This window comes from Gopherus flavomarginatus, chromosome 6 (genome assembly GCF_025201925.1).
Source record: "Gopherus flavomarginatus isolate rGopFla2 chromosome 6, rGopFla2.mat.asm, whole genome shotgun sequence".
Classification (NCBI taxonomy): Eukaryota; Metazoa; Chordata; order Testudines; family Testudinidae; genus Gopherus; species Gopherus flavomarginatus.
Window position 1 is genome coordinate 67,383,798 of NC_066622.1, and position 9,548 is coordinate 67,393,345.

The window sequence follows — 9,548 nt, forward strand, 5'->3', positions numbered from 1 at the left end:
TGGGAGGAGTATGCAAGGACTGCAGGCCTGGTTCCCTCCCCCGTGGAGTTCTCTGGGAGTCCACACTCCCACGGGTCCCCAGCAGGATGGATCCTGCAGCCCATGCTTGCAGAGCTGTTACTGTGGCCTCGGAGTGACATCTAGTGCTCAGCTGCTGTATTGCTCTCCATCAGCACTATTTTCAGAGGTCAGAATGCAGCAAAACTTTCTCCTCCACTAGTGGCAAACCTTAGCTGGACTATGGAAGTTCCACCTAGTGTCCAGACACCAGGGCAAAGACTCTGTCTCAGACCCCAACCAAGCAGCCAGCCTGAGACTGGAAGGTCAGAGTACTCCCTTGGCTGGAAGCCTTGAGGAAAAGGAGATTTGGCTTGTGGCTGCCCAGACTTCCAAGGAAATCAAACCCTACGGAGATGATCGGATCCTTGCTGGGAGACTCAGGGGATACAGTGTGTTCCTTTGCATTTCACTAGCTCTGCATTGCTTACTGGCAAAGGTGCCACATTAATAGTCCTTGGAGGAAACTCACAGGGCAGAAGGGCAGCACAACCTTCCTTAATGTGACTTGAGAGGCCAGTTCAGTCTCCAGAATGCCAGGCCTGCCTGCCTATCCCGGGGCTGATGAACACCAAGCGCAGTGATGGGTTTGGAGATGTGGACACCCAGAGATGGGATTAAACCTGATCGTTGTCAGAGGGTAATAATTTATGGCAACTACTTACCAGGGCTGGGTTTGGACTAGTGACCTACATATTAAAGACTTTGGATCATATCGCCCATTCCGCGCACCACTTGATGCTCTGTCTCTGTGCATCAGTCAAATACTCCAACCCCAGAGCAATCAAGGGAAGGCATGAAGCCAGACTACACCTTGTGTCCTTTCCCCATATTCCAGGAATACATTCCATGAATATGAGAAAAGGACACAGGTTCTTTAACACCTTAAAAAGGCCACTAATGTCACTGTCTCAAAATAGGGAATATTCAGGCCAAAAAACATAGACCATCTACATCCAGAAACCACAAATTACCTGGAGCCCTAGGGCTGGTGCATATCTTATTTATCAAAATGCTGAGCATGCAGATTCCCTATCTCAGCTCAGTGTTTCTTTCTGTTTCCCACATCTTGAGATGAGGCGCTTTGCTGCTTTGGTGGGTGGATTAACAAGTGGCCTAGTTGTAATGATGGTAATACCTGGCTCTTGTCTAATTGATCTCAAAGCACTCTACGAAGATGCTCCATGTTGTTATTGCTGTTATGGAGTACTGGCCTTTTAAGGGCAAAGGAGGTGGAGAAGCCAGTGCCATGTGCCCAGGGAAGTTAGTGGAGCAATCACTAGGAGAGAGGAAGTTGGTCCTGGGGAGCAATCAGTGTCTGGGAGAGGGAAGAGGGTCCTGTAAGAGGATACAAAGAGCCATGTGGAGTGGGTGGGGCAAGGCTCCCTTCTCTCCCAGCCAGTGCAGACTGGTGTTCAGGGTTATGAGAGCCACCTGGAGGAGGATCAAGAGACTGAGTATGTGACACAGAAGGAGGCTCCAGTCAGTGTCAGGAGGAGAGCTGTTGGAGGCATGGCTGAGAGGGAGAACCCAGCTATGATGTTGTCCCAAGCAACTGTGAAATTCCTGTACCTTGGGGCAGTTTCCAGGCTGTGGAGGCCAGGATTGGAAACAATCCCAGGGAAGACTTGGAGGCCCTAAATTTCAGGGGTGAGCTCTGAGCTGGGGAATCCAGGACTTAAAGCCACAGTCCCAAGAAGCACTGTGAATCCTAAACAAGAGGGGTGAGTGGAAAGGAGCCTTTGTGACATTCCCCTCTGGTGTTCTCTGGACTAGTGGTCTCCTAAGTCACTCCAATCCTTGACTTTGGGAGCCAGCCTTACCCTGCTCTGCTGTGAGAACCCTCACTCCTGGGCTGTTCACACACAGCCTCTGGCATGTAAGCTGCTCCTTGGATTGTGCAACCGAATGACACTAGCCAATATCTTCGGTCCCAGACACAATCCTAGGAACCTAGTTATGCCCTCTGGACACTGCAAGCTTATATGAGTTCATCAATTTAACAAAGAAATTGGTATGTACCAGGCTTGTTATCCCAAGGAGTGTCTCTGACACACTTCAAACCAAATACACTGCTTCAGGTAGAATAAACAAACAGATTTATTAACTAAAAAGATAACTTGTAAGTGATTATAAGTCAAAGCATAACAAGTCAGATTTGGTCAAATGAAATAAAAGCAAAATACATTCTAAGCTGATCTTAACACTTTCAATATCCTTACAAACGTAGGTGCTTCTCACCACTGGCTGGCTAGTTGCTCTCTCTTCTGCTAGGCTCTCCCCTTTGATCAGTGCTTCAGTCACTTGGTGTTGTGTCAGTAGATGTAGGTGGAAGAGAGAGGAAGAGCATGGCAAATGTCTCTCCCTTTTATCATGTCCTTTCTTCCCTCTTGGCTTTGCTCCCGCTCCCACACACCTTCAGAGTCAGGTAAGCACTACCTCATTGCAGTCTCAAACTGGCCAAAGGAAGGGGGTGACTCCCTTGAGAGTCCAACAGATCTTTTTGTTGCTGCCTAGGACAGCACCCTTTGTTCCTATAAGGCTGGGCTGGGTTTGTCCCATATCTGCCCTGATGAGGTGTGAACTGTCTCTCTGCTCTTGGAGAGTTTTTGCCTGAGCTTGCTTTAAGCCATGAGGACACATTTTCATCCTCAGAACTACATACATGAAATTATAACCTATAACATTACTGTAACAACCGTGCTCAATGCATCATGAGCCTTCTGAAGACACCTGACATGACAAACTTTGCATTGGATACCACACAATCCTTTGATAAGGATGGACATGGGAGTGCAGGGTGTTCCCCTGAGGTACAGAGCATCACAACCTTTAAGGGAACGGAATGATAAGTAATAAATTAGACCCCAGGAGAATGGGAATATTTTTTCGAAGACCTTGGCTATGACTGGATTATTTCCAGGAACATGAAGGGAAGTTGGGGCAGGGGTGTGCACTGGCATGCTATACCCCAAAGGGGTGTGCTCAGAGACTGTGTACCTGTCTACAACCCCTATTTTACAGATGGGGAAACTGAGGCACAGAGAGGTGAGGTGACATGCCCAAGGTTACCCAATAGGTCTGTGGCAGAGCCAGAAATAAAACCCAGGCCTCCTGAGTCCCAGTCCAGTGCCAAAACCTTTTAATTAGATAGTCACCTTGCACCTGAACAAAAGAGAATTTAGACCTTATACTAGACTGAAGATAGGGAATTTGGATCCTCAAAATTCAAAGGTGTCTTGACCCAGAGTTTTGACTGTGCCTATTGCATAGACAAGGGATCTGTGAAATTCAGAAGCACATTTGAGCAGATCCTGTTGTGCCTCTGAATTTTAAGTTCTGAAACTTCAACATAAGTTTAGGTAAGAGGTTGGATTTTGGTTTGGATCAGCTGCTACAGAAAGCAATTAATCCTGAGTGGGCGACTTTGACTTTGCCAACTACATCCAAGAGAAGAGGCCATGCCAATATCATACTCCCAACATGCAACTAACAGGTGTGCAATAAACTACAGATTTAAAAAGAATCCAAAATAGTTTTAGCCTGACCTGGAAGGATATCACACATGTGCCCTGGAATATGAATATGAAGGTGGAGGCGGGGGGGAATGACATTCCAACATCATAGTGCCTTATGGGATAGGCCCTGTGTCCATAAATACACATAAGTCAGCAGTTCTAAGCCCACAGATTTCAACTGCCACAGCCAGGACAATGAACTGTTCGCAGGTGGCAGTGTATTGCCCAAAGCTGGAAATGCTCCTAGAAAGCTCCGAAATCACGCTAAGTAGGAGGAGAGTGCGTTGCAAGGGTCATAGGCAATGCCTTTTGAGCAATCACGATACTGCATTTTGCAAGAGCTGCAAAGATTTACAAGAGCTGCCTGGCATGACAGTAATAATCCCATCCAGAGGTCAACAGGAGATCTATGCCCACAGGGACAACTTCACAGATATTTTGGAGATTAAAAAACACCTGACTGTGCTGCAGTTTTTGTATTGTCTACCTAAAAGCTGTTGCTTAGTTTGGTGTGATACCTTTTGCCTCCTCCAGAGAGCTATTTTTAACTCTGTCTTCAGCCGCACAAATACATCACCCCCACAGAACAGTCTCCCACCTAGCAGGGCGAAGGGCCCCATTCCCTTTTGGAAAGTAGTCTCTGTGATCACTACAGCCCGATCCTCATAATATTTAGGCTCCTAACATCCACTGATTTCAGTGGACGTTAGGAGCCTAAATACCTTTGAGGATGTGGGCCTACCTGGCGAGTGGCTGGAGTGCATCATTAGATGCCTGTATTTTCCAGCACCCTGAAAGGACCCATATTGCACAGTTACCCACTCACTGCTTGGGAACTGCTCAAAGGCGACACAAAATGCTCCCTTCCCAACCTGGAGGCCTTGCACCCAGCCCAAGAACATTGGCCCTTTTTGTTCAATGTTTTGTCAGCAGTGGGACTGAAAAAGTCATCTTCTTTCTCAAACTATTTGTTCCCTGTGTATGTTTGAGATATACTGAGGGGGCCAGGGGCCTAGGCATCGAAACACCAGGTTTCCATTCCTGGCTGTGCACAAGTCACACCACCTCTCTGAGCATCGGTTTCCCGTATGTGAAATGAGGATAAAGATCTCTAGCTAACATGGGTCTTTACAGTTGGCAAAGCACTTTGGGACCCTTGAGTGAATGGTGCTAGAAAAGTGCCAATATTTATTCCTGCATTGTGGTGGTGATTAGTGGATTAACTGCTCACTTTACTGTCATGAAAATTTTTTTACACCTGTGAGCACTAGGAAACACAAGCAGCTACAGTCTGAGATTCTGGTCTGCTGTAAGAAACTTCAGAAGTGCCGGCTAAGTTCAGATGTAGTGCTAAATTAAGGGGGCTTGAAAAAGCCCAGAGAGATACCCCATGTAACCAGGGAAGGTCCAGAAAACTCTGAGAAATCCAGTAGTGACCTCCCTGTGTAGGTCAAATTAGCTGTGCAACTGTGGGGCTGACAGAAATATCTCTAGGAGTGGAAAGTGAGCATATTTGTTCTGGAAGTCACTGAGGAAATAAGAGACCATGGCAATGTCATTTTTCAGAGCATCGCTCATTTTAAGATGCCTGCCTTCTACATCACATCACCAGAGGGCTCCAGTGTTCTGTTCTCTCTCGCTGTCCTGCTGCAAAACCAGCAACTTGAAACAGTCTCCTGTAAAACTGAAATCGAAGAGGGGCTGTATCCTCCTCTGAAGGCACAAGATGGCATTCTGTAAATAGGAGCAGTATGCCCAGCATTCATAGGGGAACGCAAAGCTTCTCCAAATTCAGGATTGTTCCCATTTGGTGAGTGACTGGAGAACGAACCCCATTTTTGCTTGAAAAAATATTTTTAGAGCAAAACCAGGCTCATTTTATAGTGACACTGGACCTGTTGCCAAGCAAAAAAAATGGGCCCATAGAAGAGTAAAGATGGCTCTCGTTGAACAGGGGGATTGGTTTAGCGATGACTATGGCAGCGGGAAGACACGATCTGTGTATGCTGGTATTTGAAGAGTGTAAATACCATGGAGAGAGAGGAAATATTTAGGCTGGTCTCAGGGGCACATATCAGAGAGTAATGGTATTAACTCAGGAAAGGAGACGTGGAGGCTGAATGTCAACCAAGACTACCTGGCAGTGAGCTCTGTTAGGCTTGGGAAAGGAAATAGCAGAAGCCCATCTCTGGAGACATCCCAAACCAGACTGGAGAAAGGTGTGGCAAATACACTGTAGAGAAGAATCCTGCACTCGGCCCCAGTGGGGCAGTACTAGGTGGAGCAGAATACGCTTTTCTCTGAGTCTGACTTAAATTCTAACACAAACACGACCTTGTGTTACAGTGAAGGCTGCTGAAGAACAATCACCACCTCCCCACAAGCTAAAATGGTAGGAAATGCACAGGTCTGTCAAACCCACTGCACAACAACCAGCCAATAACAACTCAGAGAAAGAACAATCTTCATCTGGTCCCATTCAATACATGGTCAAAATCCACCACACTCATGAGCAAACAGGTCTCCCACTGTGACAAAGTCTTCTCTGAATACTGCGCCTCAGTTTCTCCAGTGTGTTACTCAAGTATTAGGTGGTGGGATAAGCATGTGTGATCATTGCAGCAACCCCTAGAGATCATTGTGTGACTGCTGCCTGGCTGCCTGGGACAGTGAACAGGACACTGTAGCCTGGCAACAGATGGCTGGGCCTCCTCCTCTGCAAGAATCAGCTGGAGGTGCGGTGCAGACCAAGTGACCTGCTGGCCCAGGAAAGAGACAAAGGAATGAGGAGGGGCAACCTGCACATCTGAGATCAGGCAGCTGGAACTGGTCAGTCTCCTGTTTGGGACTCGGAGGTGGGAGTCCAGGGCACCAGTCCCTGAATTCCCTCAAGACAGACTTTACTGAATGATCCTGCTAGCAAGCTCTGACCTACGCTGTGTTCCTGCCAACTAATAAACCCTTCTGTTTTACAACACTGGCTGAGAGTCACTGCTGGCTGTGGAGTTAGGGCGCAGGGGCCCTCCAGGCATCCCGTCCATGTGGCCCCACTCCGGGACGTGCACGGTGAGAACAGGGGAGTTGAACGCTCCAAGGTCAGACCCAGGAAGGCCTTAGCTGAAAAAACTTCTTGCCCTGATGATAGGAGGAGGCAGTGATAAGAAGAGGGCTCTAGCAGAGTTAAGGGGCTACTTTGGTGGGGGGTGAGACGGGTTGGATCACAGAAACCCCTTTGGGAGCTGCCAACTGATGTGCCAAGACTACTTCTACCCCTGCTTTCCTGCCCTGTCAGCTTAGGACTTCAGTGCCCTGCCTGGTTTGAGCCAGACTCGCTTGCCTGCTGCAAACCCAGACCCAGGTCTGACCCACGTCCCCAAAGAGCTGTAGGCTTGACTGAAAGCAGCTTACAGGAGTGTTCTTGTCTTTAACACTCTGAAGCCCAACTCCCAGTGGGGTCTAAACCCAAATAAATCCATTTTACCCTGTATAAACCTTATACAGGGTAAACTCATAAATTGTTCACCCTCTATAACACTGATAGAGAGATGTGCACAGTTCCACTCCCCCCCCGGGTATTAATACATACTCTGGGTTAATTAATAAGTAAAAAATGATTTTATTAAATACAGAAAGTAGGATTTAAGTGATTTCAAGTAGTAACAGACAGAATAAAAAGTGAATTACTAGGTAAAATAAAATAAAACACGCAAATCTAAGTCTAGTACAGTAATACAACTGAGTACAGATAAAAACCTCACCAGTAGCCTTCCTTTTACAGACTGGTTTCTTCTAGTCTGTGTCCAGCAATCACTCACACCCCCTGTGGTTACTGTCCTTTGTTCCAGTTTCTTTCAGATATCCTTGGGGTAGAGAGGCTGTCTCTTCAACCAGCTGAAAACAAAATGGAGGGGTCTCCCATGGGCTTAAATAGACTTTCTCTTGTGGGTGGAGACCCCCTCCTCTCACCTATCAAAGTCCAGCTCCAAGATGGAGTTTTGGGGTCACACGGGCAAGCCACATGTCCATGCATGACTCAGAACTACAGGTAGCAGCCATGGTTCACATGCTGCCTTGAATATCCTCAAGTAGACTTCTTATGTGGATTGGAGCATTCCAAGATCCATTGTTCCTTAAGTGCTTCTTGACTGGGCACTTAACTTTGCAAATTCCTTTCTAAAGAAGCTGACCAAATGCCTTACAAAGCTTACTTAGAAATCAAGCAAATATATAGCCAGTATTCATAACTTCAAGTACAAAAATGATATATGTGTACAAATGGGATGAATAGATTCAGTAGACCATAACATATGTTACATGACACATGTAGCATAAAACATATTCCAGTTATGTCATATTCCCATAAAGCATTATGGGATATATCATCACAGGGAGCTTGAATATTTAAATTTCCTGAAGCCTCTGCTGCAAGCCTCAGCAAGGTCTCCTTGCTCCTTCCTTCTTCCAAACTAGATTATCCTAAGCACCAGACTGATTAATATGTGATTATCTTAAATGGGTAAGTCTTTAAAAACTGTGAGTATTACAAACTTTCCATCTTTTTTCTTAAGAGCCAACAGTGTCCTTGGCTAAAACTTCCCATTCCATTTTATGATCGTGCAGTGTTTTGTGCACCTTGCTGTTCCTCTCCCCTCCAGAAGTGGGTGCATTTCAGTTGTTGTATGTAGAGCTCTGTTGGGACCCTACAGGACGAAACCCACTATAGAAATGTGAAATTTGTGGAAGACTGTTCAAACTTTTATTTCTATTCCAAAATAAGATAAAACAGCAGAAGAATCAGGGCAAAACACGAGCAGTATAGTTCAGGAAATACAGAGAAAATACTGATTTGTGCAGCGAGCAGCAGTCGAAGAAGTCAAGGGGGGAATATGTTCATACTACACCAGGGAAGAACGTACATACATTCGAATAAAAAGAAAAAATGCGACTAGGTTCTGTTCTCACGCCAATGTAAATGTGGAATAATTTCATTGACCTGAGTGGCATTCTCCTGGCCCAGTGGAGAGCAGACTCTGGCCCAAACCCATATAGCTGAGGAGTAGGAGTAGGATAATATAAACTATGCATGGCTGCTTGGGGACTTTTATGAAACAGTCCAATGGCCTGATGCCATGGAGATACCTCCACCCTGCTGATGTAATCAGAGGTCCCATGGCTGGGGCGGTGGGGGGCTGCAGGGGTCCCAGGGATAAGGGATGGTGAGGCAGGCACAGGGACTGCGGAGGGCAGGAGCAGGGGTTGCATGGGGGTTGGAGGGCACAGGGCTTGCAGGGCAGGGACGGGAGCTTAGGGTTGCCGGCATCCAGTTTTTGACCAGAACGCCCTGTCGAAAAACGACCCTGGTGGCTCCAGTCAGCACTGCTGACCAGGCCACTAAAAGTCTGGTAGGCGGCACAGTGGGGCTAAGGCCTGCCCTGGCTCTGCGCAGCTCCTGGAAGCAGCCAGCGTGTCCGGCTCCTAGGCGCAGGGCGGCCACGGGGGCTCCATGTGATGCCCCAAACGCCGGCTCTGCAGCTGCCATTGGCCAGGAACCGCAGCCAATGGGATTTATGGGGGTGGCACCTGCAGGCACGGGCAGCGCACAGAGCCCCTGTACCCTCTGCCTAGGAGCCAGAGGGATGTGACGCTGCTTCTGGGAGATGCCTGAGGTCAGCACCACCTGGAGCCCACAGCCCCTGCCCCATCCCTGAGCCCCCTCCTGCACCCAAATTTGTACACACCACGTACCCCATCCCACACCCCAAGCCCTGCCCTAACCCTGAGCCCCTCCCACACACAAATTCCCTCCTGGAGCCCGCACACCCTGCTGCACCCCAACCCCCTGTCCTAGCCCCCTCCTACACCCCAAACCCCATATCCCTGGCCCCACTCCAAAGCCCACACCCCCAGCTGGAGCCTTCATGCCCTCCCACACCCCAACCCGGAGCCCCCTCCTACACCCCAAACCTCTCAGCT

At 47.9% G+C, this 9,548-nt stretch overlaps 1 protein-coding gene across 1 annotated transcript in view; it reads left to right on the forward strand.

Moving 5' to 3' along the window:
• Nucleotides 1–9,548, forward strand: part of SCD (stearoyl-CoA desaturase) — an 870,279-nt gene that overhangs the window by 846,495 nt on the left and 14,236 nt on the right. The window lies entirely within an intron of this gene.